General features: G+C 43.7%; 1 long non-coding RNA gene across 1 annotated transcript; it reads right to left on the bottom strand.

Moving 5' to 3' along the window:
- Positions 1-1542: 1542 nt before the first annotated feature.
- On the bottom strand, positions 1543-5258 carry LOC143322366 (uncharacterized). Its single transcript, XR_013077285.1, has 2 exons — positions 4366-5258; positions 1543-4326 (listed from the first exon to the last, which is right to left on the bottom strand). It is a non-coding gene; the product is annotated as an uncharacterized LOC143322366 (long non-coding RNA).
- Between the last annotated feature and the right edge of the window lie 8642 nt (positions 5259-13900).

Here is a 13900-nt window from a genome sequence, read left to right as displayed (position 1 = left end):
TGTCTGTCGTTATACACACATCATGATTTGTTTCTATGAAGCCGTCACGTCAAACTGCAGGCTGTGTTTAAAACCTTCTGGGAAAAATGCTTGACATTTTGCATTACAGTATGTAAGATGTTAATGTTTTACATTTTGTCATATTTTTACAGCTGAAGACTAAATGCAGTGTGTGTGTGTGTGTGTGTGTGTGTGTGTGTGTGTGTGTGTGTTACACCTGCTGAAAAAAACAAACATGAAATTTCAGCTGTTCCTCTGTTACTGTATGAAATGTTTCTTGTCTGTACTCAGCGCCTCGTCCGTTACGCTGTGAGTAACAGACTTTGCATTTGCTCTGATGAAAACTGGCAGACTCGATTGCAACATTAAGCACATTTTATTGGTTTAAGGGAAACACCGTATAAACTGTACACAGGCCTCGGTTACAGTATTGTGAGAAATCCTTAAACACAGCAACCTCTTGGCATGTCCAGCATATTTACCCTGAGATTTGTAAGAATTATTTTGAGTGTATTTCAACAAAAGGAGGATGGGTCTAAAAAATTAAACCGTCTATAAAACAGCCTCATGTAGGATTTTTCTTGAATTAGATATTTTGTGCTTCTCAGTTTTCCCAACTACATGTATGATAGATGCTCAGCCTTGAATGCATGTTTTTTCCTTCCCTTTTAATTTCTTCTTACTTCATAGAAGTTACAAGCCATAATTGAATCTAAGTACACACACACACACACACACACACGCAGGGACTACGCAATTCAGCCAAGTGGAGCAGACAGCAGTGGTCCATAATGTGAGAGTGAGCGTTACATAAGAGCATTGCATCTAAAAATAGAAATGCAGCAATGGTAAACAGGAGTCTAAAATGTTGGCTCTAAGCTTTCAAAGGAACCTGAATGAAATTTAGATTAAAGGGCCATCTCGGACTTAAATGGACCAGCTGCTGATCATGACCAGGAGAGCCTGCAGGCGAGTACAGTGAGTCGGCCTGAGGTCCACGTGTGAGTGAGTGTGAATGAGGTGGATGAAGAGTGCGAGCGGAAACTGTTGCGTTGAAAAAAATAAAGAGAGAAATTGACCTGTGACTCGAGAAAATGTGCAAAAAGCAGGTGGTTCATATATGTGCGATAAAAGCATATGGAATAATTTTAATCACACAACACGGTGCAGCACGGCCAATAATTCAGCACCACGCTGATGGACAGCTCCTTATCTTGATGTCCCTGCTTTTGTTTGCTATTTGTGAGACCTTGATGATGAAGAGACGTAAAAATTGGAGAGATTTACAACTGTGTGCAGTGACAGCAATCTGTCACAGGATAAAACACACACAGACACACACAAGAAGAGAGCAGCTGTTACAAGTAATATACAGTGTGTGTGAAGAATACACACTTTATTCTGTCTTCTTATGTTGGATTCAGAGAAGAAGACGCAGGACATCATCAGGCTTTTATTAGTGTTTCTTATAACATGATGCTCCAAACGCTGTGGTGTTACTTATCAAAACGTCACACGCAAAATCAATAAGCACACACGATAGAAGATTTCACTGCTTTTATTATTAAGCTCCTGCATAAATGGTTAAAAGCAACATTAATATCGAAACACAGCAACTTCTGAAGCAAAACACACTGTTAACAGCAGACAGTTGAACTGGAAATCCATTCACAATCAGAGGAAATGAGTCGTGTAGTTATTCAGTCAATCTTTGGATATGATGAAGAGACAAGAGAGCATGTATGAACGGAGGATGTACCAGTGTAAAGTAATGGTAACACACACACACACACACACACACACACACACACACACACACACACACACACACACACACACTGAACACCTAACAAGGACGTGCACTGACTCCACACACACAACTTGCTCTGTGTCTCTCTTTGTCTTCTGCTGTTAAATTGAGAAAAAGACCACAAATTATTCAGGGGCAAATTAGGAGTTGGGCTTAATGGCATATTCAAAGGAGTTCCACATTTCCAATAAATTTGCTTTTGGAGCCTTAACAGTTAATACGTATCTGATTTTCTTCCAGTTTGAGATGAACATTTCGTGCTGCTCACTGCACGTCTGAAAACTGCAAACATGGGATCAACTGATCTGACTGAGAACATTTCTGCCTGATGCAAACGCAGCAGAGGAACATGTTTATGTGGTTTGTAGGTGCTTGGTGATATTTGCACATCAGTGTCTCCCTTTAAGACTTTAACATCAGTCGTATGACCTGTGGGCTGCTGGAAATGTTTGTGGAGGACACATGCACACACAGCTTTAATTTCAGACTGTAATCTACAAATAATTGTAAAGACCGAGCACACACACACACATGCAAACACATCCGAAAAACACGACACGGATGCAAATCAACTCCATGTGCACAACTGCTCTCTGCGTCTTCCGTTTCAAATAAAATTCTATCAGACAAAGTCAAAGAAAACTCAGAGATCACATATCCTGACACATTTAGAAACACCATTTCTGTGCAGTGAGTCTGTGTTGAGTTTCATGTAAAGTGTCCACCTCCAAACACGTACAGCACATCACAAGCTGCCGGGTTCTTTCACACTCACATGAAAATGTAAAATGCACTAATTCAGAGCCCCAAATCACACACACACACACACACACAGAGGGAGAGAGAGAGAGAGAAAACACCTTTACTCTCTGGATCTAACCTCTCTACATTTATCATTTAGATATTATTCTAGTTTTCCTTTGATTTTCTCTAAAAAAAAAAAAAAAAGAATTATATTATTGGCTAAAATCGTTTGTTTTGTAGACATCACATAATCTTTTTGCCACCTCTGCCTTGCTGTCATGTTTTTGTGGCCCTCCTCACACCTCACTACACACAGAACTAAAATCTTCTGACCAGCGTGTGTTCGTCTGACTTCAGCGTAATTGTTATTATTTCTCCTTTCAGCAGGTGAGCTGTGTAAAAAAAGATGACCTGGAGGACAAACTGCAGGGAGACGGAGGCTGAAACACATCCCCCGCCTCCCAAACCAGGAGCTCCCTGCAGGACTGCTCCTCTGTGGCTGAGGGGAGTTCACTGCTTGCTCATGGGCATGCGTGAAGGGTTGGGGCCCCTAAGCCGGAGCTCCTGTATGAAGTGACGCCCATTAAAATGTTTCACGGTGCAGATTTAAAGGAGCCAACGACTCTCGTCACCTAAAAGCTCATTTGTAAGGAAAAAAGGAAAAAGGAAAAAAGTTTCACTTTGAAGATGTTACAGGAAGTTTTTCTGAAGGATGTTCAGCTCTAATAATCTATATTAACACTAATAATAATGCAATAATCTGAAGACTTTACAACTGTGTGGAGACTTTGACCAAACAGCTGGTTTTCACGTGTCAGTGTGGCCAGAAATAAAGTTAAAGAGCACTGCCAGTGTCTGCACACCGAAAAATTATTCACGTTTGATAGTCGACACAATGTCGTCTTGTGACGCGTTCACGTGTTTTAACACCGGGCATGAAGAGAAACAAATGAAACCCCTGACGTGGCTGCTAACTGTTGTGATTTGGTCTCATTCTTGGCTTGTAATAATACGCAGATGCTCTTTTTTTTTTATTTTTTCCAGATAATACTGCTGAGGAAGTTCACTGCAGCCTGATCACGTCTAAAAGAAAAGGTTGTGACGACAAAATGAGTTTCCATTCATGCAATATGTGACGATCAATGATAACAATGATGATAAGCAGAGAAAGAAGAAGAAGAAGAAGAAGAAGAAGAAGAAGAAGAAGAAGAAGAAGATTTTAGATACAACAAAATCTTAGGGTGTCTGTGTGTGTGTGCATGTGTGTGTGTGCTGGATTGGGGGAGTCACATCACTGCTGCGTGAGCATGAATGTGATGAAAAACTATTGTTTTTTTTTTCTTTTACAGTTTTTCTCACTCACTCTGTGGATTCCACCTGCTGACCCCGCCGCTGTACTTCGGCCACTGCTGCCGTCCTCCAGCGTCGTGTGTGTGTGTGTGTGACGCAGAGAAGCTGTGAGTTCAAAAGGCATAAAGAGAAAAATAAAAATAAGATGAGAAAGCAGAAGCAAACATGACATCATTAGTAACAAGATCAGTCTTTTCTTGTTTTGCTCCTGCTGCAGGAGGAAATGGTGTAAAGGGAAAATGTTCCAAATATGTTAGAAGACAGCAGTGAAAACATGAAGTCCAGATATTGCGCCTGTAAACTTACATTTTGTTAACTGCTCACAAAAGACAAAGCAAGAAATAGAGAAAGGTGTATTCGAAAATGTGAAGTATTCAAATTGCAAGATAATTTCACTGCCCTTCAGGTTTCTCCAGTGATTTCTGGAACATCATTTTCTATTTCACATCCATGCAGACGACTCAAAACCCCAGAATCCTGATTCTAAGTGGTAGATTTAAGTAACTTAAACATCACTGAATCTGTGACACGGCTGAGGAAATGCTTTGAATAAATGCCTTAATAATAACTATTTCTATGAACATTACGGCAAATCCCCACAGCTGATTGGTCTTCTTCTCCCTGACAGCTACACGTCCAACATTCAGTCTACGTCCCAGATGTTTAGTCAGCAGAAATATGAGAATCAAAACAACTCGTTGCTAAAAATAAAAGCTTCCACTAAAGAACATGTCTGCGGTTTCATCTGCTCGTGCGTAAACGACAAACTGGTGCATTTTGAAGATCCTATAAAAGCACACATCAGGCAAGAAAGCATGACATGTCGAGCGGAGAAGTTATGATGGTGATGTAATTCTGATGCAGAATAATGAATCAATAAAAACTTGTTTTGTTGATATTAATACACAGAATCGTGAAAAAAAAATCCTCCACCTCTTTAGTCCTGGTTCAAACATGTCCACTTAGAGCACAACAGAAACAAACACTGTGCATAATTAAGCATCACATCACAAGTCAAACAACCCAAGGACTGCTGAATAAGTGTGCACTGCTGTGAGGTTGGAGATGTGTGGTGCGTTCAGAGGTGTGAGACAACACTCTTCATGATGTGTCACAGCTGGAGAGGCAAGTCATTACTATTTAAATCCATTTATCTGCTATTACAACCGAGCACTCTGTCGGGTGTGTGTGTGTGTGTGTGTGTGTGTGTGTGTGTGTGTGTGTGTGTGTGTGTGTGGAAAGCCTGGGTCACACTTGTGCACTTTGTGAGTCCAGACCTCGGTGTTACAACAGACCACTGAGCCTGTCTTGACAGCAGCAGGGTGGCTTCTCAGTCCCAACAACGTGAACGACGTTCTTATCCTCCACGAATGCTTTTTGGGGTAAGGGCTTCCCACATTCATGTTTGCACAGCAAGCCCAGACCGCAAAAAGATTCGTGACGGACAACTGCTCCAGCTCCCAAATCCACATCCACTCCGGTCCACGACTCTCCTCGGGGTCTTCATCCTCAAAGTGTTTTCAGACAACCACCTCGTGCATGGCGGGTTTTGTGCACAAACGGCTCGCTTATTTGGTTCATCGTCCGCCGAAAGCGTAGCTACCAAAACTGTAACCCACTGGATTGGCATTGCTTTGCAGCAACACGCAGCCTTGTTATTAAAAAGAGCGGCGATGAGGAGAGGCGGCATCTCATTGCCGTTATAGACTTTAACACGCAGCAGAGGGATGGCCGCGATTTGATTGGACAGGACGACTCGTCATCTACCAATAGCGATGCAAAGGAAAAGAGCACCTAAGCAGGAGGCCAAAGCACCTGACAGTTCCATTACTCCCCCCACCCCCCAACATTCACTATGGACACTAGTGCGACATCAAATCAAACAATAACCAACAGCAGGGTCTTCTCAGGTGAAAATACACGAGACAGCATCGTGATCTGATGTGTGGGTTCCTATTTGTGGATCATTTTTTACTGGGAAAAAAACAAACAAACAAACAAACACGGGGTTGAAAACGATCACCGCCTCCAGTTTCATTAATAGTAAAGTTTCCTTTATTTGCAAAGGGTTAATTTGGCTCCAAACCTCCAGCTGTCGAAGCAGGGGCCCCACCCTCGCTCCGTTTTCATTGGGCCATCCAGCCTCTCATTCGTGGACGCGTCTCCCAGCCGGTCACGATTCCCCCCATCTGTCTCGAGCGCACCGGAGCCAGACGCCACTGACGCAGCACGCGCCTTACTCACTTTTAGCAGTCACGACTCGAGACTCGCCGCGCGCAAAAGGGGAAAAAAAGCTGCAAATAAGGATGAAATTGTAAATGTAGCGCTGTGTGCGTGGCGGCAGGCTGCTCGGGCTTCTCGCCCTTCAGCTTCTGCACGAAAAATCACCGAAATCTGAGGCGATGCTTGAGCTTTGCACGTTCAAAATGGTTAAAAACTGAACGCGCAAGCGTCGAGAACGAGATACTTTAAAAGCCTTTAATGTGAAATGTAGTTGGAATTGGTCCGAAATGCCCACAGTGGCATTGTAAGGACGCTCCGTGTGAGGAGCAAAGGCGGTGTTAAAAGACTTCAGCACCACAGCCGGGGGACAGCTCCCCACTCCCACTGAAACCATCTCCAACTCCCCAAGAAGCCACACGGCTCTGAGAGTGCACCGTGGATAACAATGAGCAAACCAACTACAGCACACCGACACGTCCACCCTTTTTAATCACAACTGAGGGTGATCCCCGTGCAGCTGCGAGCACATCCTGACATCCCCACAAGCGCGCTGCAGAGAGAGCCCGAATCCACACAAAACCCTGGTGACACCGCGTTCCTTCCCGCACACATCCCGCCTCGACCAAACAATCAGCCCCTCGCTTGGCTGTGGCACGAGCAAAAAGCAACAGCCTACATCTACAGCAAAGCCTCGAGGACGGGAAAACAGGTGCAGCCAGAGAGAGAGGTTTGCACAACTCACCGTTGTAGCAGCGGAGCCTCCTTTCAAAACACGAAAAGTGGCACAAAACAGGGCACACAAAAAGCCCGTTTCTCCATAAAATGCGCTCCGGCTTTGCGCTTCTTCAAAGTGTGCACACACTGTACTCTTGAATGGTGTGCCTTTTATAGGAGTGATGCCCCCTATCTATTTCTGGATCACGATCCAACCCCGTTTCTATTTTTAGCTCGCGCGTGATGAAAAAAGAAAAGCTCGCAGAGGTTCCTTGGAGGAATTTCGAGCGTGCGGCGTTTGAGAGCTGGCGCGAGCTCCCGCGTCGCCCTCCCTGCGCGACAAATGCGCGCGCACGGCCGCACGGGCTCCCTAATAATGAGGCTGTGGAAAGCTGCACGCCCGGATTTAAAGTGTGCGGAATTTGGATTTTATTAATTCATGATTTGCAGCTGAAAGCACGGTGGCTACCCCCACCACCACCATCAGCACCACCTTCAGGCGCGCAGACACGCACGCGCGCACAGACCCTGTCAAATTAGAAAACTGACCAAAATTCTCACGCAAACCTGTAACTCTGAGGCTCACTGGAACATGATATTATTTTTACGCGACCTGGTTTGCATTTAACCCAAAAAGAAAGGGCAGAATAAAAAAGACTTCCTTCTCCTGGGGGCTGCGTCAGTCACTATTGACGTCAGGTGGAGAATCTCCCACTTTGAGGGTGGAAGCAGGAGCCTCTGTTGCCTATACTGTGCTAAAAAGCAGCGAAGGTCCAATGAAACATCCGCTGAAAATGTACAATGGCAGAGGATAGGCTAAAGAAGGCGCAGCCCCCTCCTCCTCCAAACTGGAAAGGCCATTGTTTGCTGGCTGTAGTCAAACATTTCTTTCATGTCACTGGGAGCAAAGGAGGAGCCTACCACACAAATAAAATGGTGAGTAAACTCTCTATTGGTCATCACGAGACAAGGCAACACCAAACATCCGATGAAGACGCTTATTTTACGCGTTTGCTCCTAAATCGGCTCTTATTTCAAACCTCAAGGCCCGTAAAGGTTGTTCAAAATGACTCCAGGTTGGGTTTGCCCTCCAGCAGACCCAAAAGTGGCCCCTCGGCGTGATGATGCAGAGCCACACACACATAAAAAGGTGGAGGGATCATTACAGGCTGCCGCGGTCTCAGTCCTGCAGACTCCCCCTGCACAGGGCAGAATGCTGAAACGCGTAGTAACGGAGCGGCGCTTGGCCGACCGATGATGCTATTTTTAACTCCCATACTCAACATGCCTGGCGCTGCGGGTTTCTCTGCTCAGGGTAGCCTACTACTGTACGAGAGGCGAAACGTAAACACAGGACAGCTTCCAGGCCGAAAAGCGGGCTGGATCCGGTTTCCCAGAGCAAAGCTAGGACCAGAGAAAAAAAAAAAAAATCCACGTCAGTTTCTGACATGTTTTTTTCTTTATCAATGTATCTCTTTAAGAATGAGACACCGGCTCATTCTCTAAAGCTGCAACCTGTAGGATTTTCATGGCATTACATTTACAGGAGATTAAACTTCTGGACAATTTCTATGTTCCTCTGTGTTCCCTTGTCATATTTTCTCATGTTTTGTGATGCAGGACGAAATGAGCGATCATATGTTTTTGCTTCGTATTCATATTTTGCACGTATATTTTGAATTTATGAATGCAAACATGATTTATCCTAAAGCTAAATAATCAGGCCTCTCTTATAAGTCACACACATCACGCACCGTGTGACGCTCGGTGTGGTGTGTTTAATACACTCTTGAAACGTAAACCGGGTGATTTTTGCTGGCAAAAAATTGTCACACTTGACAAACTCGGGACATTTTCGGTTGCTTATTTAGCAGCAAGTCATCCTGGGTTTCCTCTCTGGATCCGTGCAAGTCATTCATGGAAGGCAGTGGACGGTGATTAAAGATATACTGACATTAACCAACCTGGAACAACTGGGATGCTCATATTTCATCAGACAGTGCTGCTGGTGAAAAGCATTCAAAGTGCTCACAGGTGATAGCAGGCAGTTTTTTATAAGAGAACCTTTATTCCATAACATGCTGTGAGGCAGTTAACCTTTCACCTGTCACCTGGCTCACACTGCAGGTAAATTATGTTGCAGATTCAGATTGTGTTTGTCCACCAACAGCTGTTAAGATCTGGGGCCCGATGTATGAACGATGTGTACGCACAGTAAGCATGCACGGGCCTGCGTGGTTACGCTGAAGTCACGGCTTCACTATAAATGATCTTTCCATTTGATGCTGAATTGAGAAGCACTTTGTAAAGTCTGTTTCAATACGTGCTCTATAGATTAAGCGTCGATCATCCGTGTGACGTTTCATAATCTGGTGGCCGAGGTATCACCGCGATGATGGTTTACAGGCGCGTGTGATGAATTAGTGCTACTGCCGCTATAAATAGCCGCAGCCGTGCGTAATGGTCGCGCGTAATGACAGCTGTTCTGATGCTGCTGGAGAGCCTCGCTCATGAAACACAATCTGTTAAACTGCACTGTTTCTTCTTTGCTCATTGACCGGTTTAATGAGCGGTGGAGCGGGCACAAGCATCGATATGCAAACGGATGTTTAAGGGCGTTTCTACGTCTCTTTATGGCGAACTGTGGGAGTAGAGATGAAGCTCATTTCCACAATGATTGAGGTTTATAAAACAGAAGCACAGCTTCATAAATCTGACAAGAATGCATAAGCACATTTCTGACCTTGTCCGTGCTCGTAGTTTTAGTCGTGAACTACAGAGCCGTACGCATCTGGCCCCTGTTGTTTAGTTTGCTTTAGAGTTTCCTTGGAGTCGAGGATTGTGGCTCTGAATGAGGAGCTAAGACCGACAAATAAACAGGACCTGCTGCACTGTAGGACTCACTGAGCGATTCACTGTGAGAGACAAACTCCAACACAATGAAGAGAGGCTCTGTGATCGGGGAGGGATGAGACCAGGATCTCAGAGGGCTTCCACCGAGCACCTGCAGTTATTGACGTAGGTTACCTTTCAGCTTTTGCACACGACTGATAATAGACGGTTTACTGACAAGGTTAATGCAGCGCGTTCAAAAGGAGACTCTGTCCCTACAGCTTTCAAACCCAATGAAGATCAGAACTGTTCTCTGCGTTGGTGGGCACACATAAAGTCAAATATCTTGAATGCAAAACCAAAGATGTCCTCTGAAACAGTCTTTAAATCTGCTCTGAGGCAGAGGTGAAGAGACTGAGGAGGCTCGAGTGCCAGACTCAAAACTTCACGAGGCTGGACATCAACTCAAATCACGAGTCCTCCTGACAAAACAGAACAAACACTCCACTGCAACACCAATAACTCCAGGCTTCACTTAGACTGGAGCCTTTTCAAATGAAAGACTTAAAGATGCAGGAGCTGCCTACTTTTCTGGCTTAATTAATAGTAATGAACACAACCCAAGGTTCCTGTTTAGAACTATTAACCAGCTTGTAAACCACCACCCCCCCCCCCCCCCCCCGCAAACTTTTTTTTGACGCAGCCCTGTTAGAGAATTACAGAGTAATCTCCAGGCTCCCATTTTTAACCAAAATTTACTCACTTACTCTCCACAGGCTTCTGTGAGGTCGCAGGTCTGTCCATAGAGTCACTCCATGTGCAATTTCACGACTTTTTCTGTGTACGACATGCCATCATGAGGGTTCATGCAAATTTTACAAAGCAGTTACACTGTTTTTCCTTTTGTAAAGAGAAGACATTTTGTTTACAGACTGGTTCAGGAACTCAAATACAAAGACACTTTTAATTGTGACATGCAAAAATAATAACTTGGTTCAATGTCAGAGTCAGATATAAGATATAAATAGATTTAAAAGAAAAAAGTGATGGGAGAAGAGGATTCCATGACGCCAATGCTTCCATCTGCTGAATGTTTTTCATGAAATTGCATATGATGCAGCTCAGCCTCTCAGTCACCTGATCTGAACTCAGCTGAACACCTATGAGCGCTCTCCACCACCATCATCAAAACACTAAATGAAGCAATATCTTCTGGAAGAATACTATTCATCTCCTCAGTAGAACTCCATAGAGATCACCATCAAGGTGTATTTAAGCTTTCCTGGAAGCATGTGGTCACCAAACACCTTACCATCGTCATCCATCTGTATGAACAGGCCTGTAACTTCAGCGGTGCGGCAGCATGCTGAGGACAGAGTGTGACGGCAGAGAATTTCTGCAATGCATCAGCTACCCTAAGTAAAACAGAGAGTAATACAGAGTAATCAACTACAGAACCAAACTGATTAAGGCTGCAGGAAAAGTAAGAGTAAAGAGGATGGGGACACGAGAAGAAGGGACTTTAGTGTTAATGCTGGTGAAAACAATTGTCCCCACAGGGCCAATGCCTTGTGATTACACTGAGCTAAAGAAATGGCTAGAAAATCCCTTGCGGATGCAGCCTAGCACAACATAATGCATGCCCTATGAATGTCTTGTGAACTAGTGCTGTATTTAGATGAATTCTAGCCAAAACATAAAGGGCAAATGGTGGAGAAAATAGATTTCTGCTGCCACACTAACACTGGATTTCATGGTATGAACTCTGGGATCTTCAGATGCATCATACTGTCTGTTTATGTTCTTGTTTTACCATTGGTTATTTTATATTCTGCTTAAAATGTGTGATTACTGTAAATTACGTTTGTTTGGTAAATGCTGTTTTTATTTGTTGAAGCAATAAACTGTGCTTTTCTTCTGATGCCTACAGAACTCACTCTGTCTTACATATCCAGTCTCAAATCAGGTCCAGTATTATTCTACTGCAGCAACTGAGAAGTCCCAGTCTGACATCATGATCAAAACAATGCCTGCAAATGTTTGTCAGTCTGCACCATACATGAGAGACAGCCTCATTCAAATGAGCTAACATTCCTCCCTTTAAGCTGAGATCTCAATCCGCTCTTAGTCTCTCTGTCTTTAAAATAGTCGTCTCCTTTCATGTCCGGTAGGAAATTCACTATTATTATGTAATATCTTGCAGCAACATCCATTCAGTGTTACTATATTCAGCAGTGGTGAGCCAAATATATCTACACACTGTGAGGTGCAACAACAGATTACAACATGTAACTGGGCATCAAAGTTTAGCGTCAGGACAGATGAGAAACTCAAAATCTCCAAAGTTCCTCCACCCAAAATGCCTTTTGCAGCATCTATTTAGTTTGACTGGCACAAAGAAAGGAAGCTGCAAAAAGAAAACAATGAAGATTATTTAACTACTTAAAAAATAAGCTTACCACTAACACACAACTGAAATTTGCACAATTGCAATTGATGAGTATCACTTTCTATTACATCATGTTAACAAGCAGCTCCAGCTAGTGTCATGCAGTTCAACTAAAACAGTGAAATAAATGCATGTGATGTCAAATGAATGTGGATCAGGGGAATTTGCAAAGATACTTTGCTTTAGTATCAAACATGAGCATACTCTGGCTAATAAAACATGTGCATTAAAGAAAGTGCATTATTTCATTGCATAAATGATGTAAGCTCATGTTCAGTTAATGCAATGATAAAATTAGCTGCCTCAGCTGCAGCAGACTTAACAAAGGACTGTCAGTGAGTATACTATCAGTCTGAAAACACTCAATGGGTACAGAGCAGCGTACACACACACACACCCATTCAATGCAGCGTCTCTGTGATGTGCCAACTCACATGCCTATTACATAACAGGGCTCCTACTCCCAGGCCTAACGCCCCTGACAAATCCATGCACGCTTTGCTGCACATGAGCTATTTATATACTGCACCCAAGACAGGGCTGGTCAAAAATACCACTCCAGTCAATTATTCATTGAGAAACATTCCAAAACAGAGAGGGGAGAGGGTTCAGCTGCACAGGAATAGACCGGGGGACTAACAATAAATAGTGTCCATTAGCAATGCAGCTAGTTTGTCCTCAGTGGTACCGAATCTGAAGGAAATGTGTGGCTATAAATTCGCCCCCTCTCCTGTGTTGTGCTCGTATTTAAAGGAGTGTGTGCATACACTTCAGCTCCCTTGCAACCATCTTATTCCTTTACAGGATTCTAAAAATAGCAGGCTGCTCTGTGCTTGTGCCATTTTTAGTTCTTGCAATTTAAAGGGGAAAAAAAGGCAGCGGGGGGGGGGGGGGGGGGGGGGGGTGGTGCTGCTTCTTAGGGATACTATGTGGATGCACTTTTTTGTGTGAATGGACACGCTGTTCCATCTTTGTTCTGAGGTGCTCCACGCTGCACCGGCGACAGCTTATTCTCATAAAGAGCTTTGAAGTGGCAGGTCGTCGTTAGGTCTCCCATATTTACTGCTGGAAGTAAAACATTTTGGTTCATGGTTCATGACAACTAAAAGTTGAAAAGTACCGTATTGCTGGCATTTTAAAATCCTATCACTGCTGCACGGATGTGTAACTGTAGAAACATAATCGAACGTGTTTCCCCTCAGCTGTCCAGTTTTTATCAAACATGAATTAATCTGACAACAGGAAATATATTTGGAGCCTGTAAATGGTTCATTCACACTCGGCTCATCTGCTGTGAGTTGAAGCAAATTGTTCCAAAAGGGAATTTCACACCTTCGAGTCAAAACTCTTCAGGTTTCCCAAATATCGTATGGATCAGGCTCAGGAGAAGATCCTCACTGAGAAGTTTAAATCACTGCTTTACATTTTCCTTTTGGACTAATTTGTGAAGATCTTTAATGAAGCTGTCATCAGAATTGTTGGATTGCTTCAGTAATGTGCTCTCATAGCCTGCAGGCTCCACCTCCGTCATAACCAAGTCTGTAAAACCTGTCTGTGTCTACCAATACAATATGCATCACTTCCTGTGCAGCGTAGGAGCCAAAACTGGCCGAAGGTTGATTCATTACTACAGCGTGTAGTAATTGGTGACTGGCGCAAAGTAGGAAAATGTACTCTGGAATTATTTTGATTCATGTGTCTTCATAAATAGAATTAGTCCGGCCGAGTGCAAACACTGCTGGACCGAAGATGCTCATCAGCATCTGAACTGATCCATA

The sequence above is a fragment of the Chaetodon auriga genome, chromosome 1 (assembly GCF_051107435.1).
Source record: "Chaetodon auriga isolate fChaAug3 chromosome 1, fChaAug3.hap1, whole genome shotgun sequence".
Lineage (NCBI taxonomy): Eukaryota > Metazoa > Chordata > Actinopteri > Chaetodontiformes > Chaetodontidae > Chaetodon > Chaetodon auriga.
The sequence above is the reverse complement of the archived record's forward strand: the minus strand, read 5'-3'. Positions and strand labels throughout refer to the sequence as shown.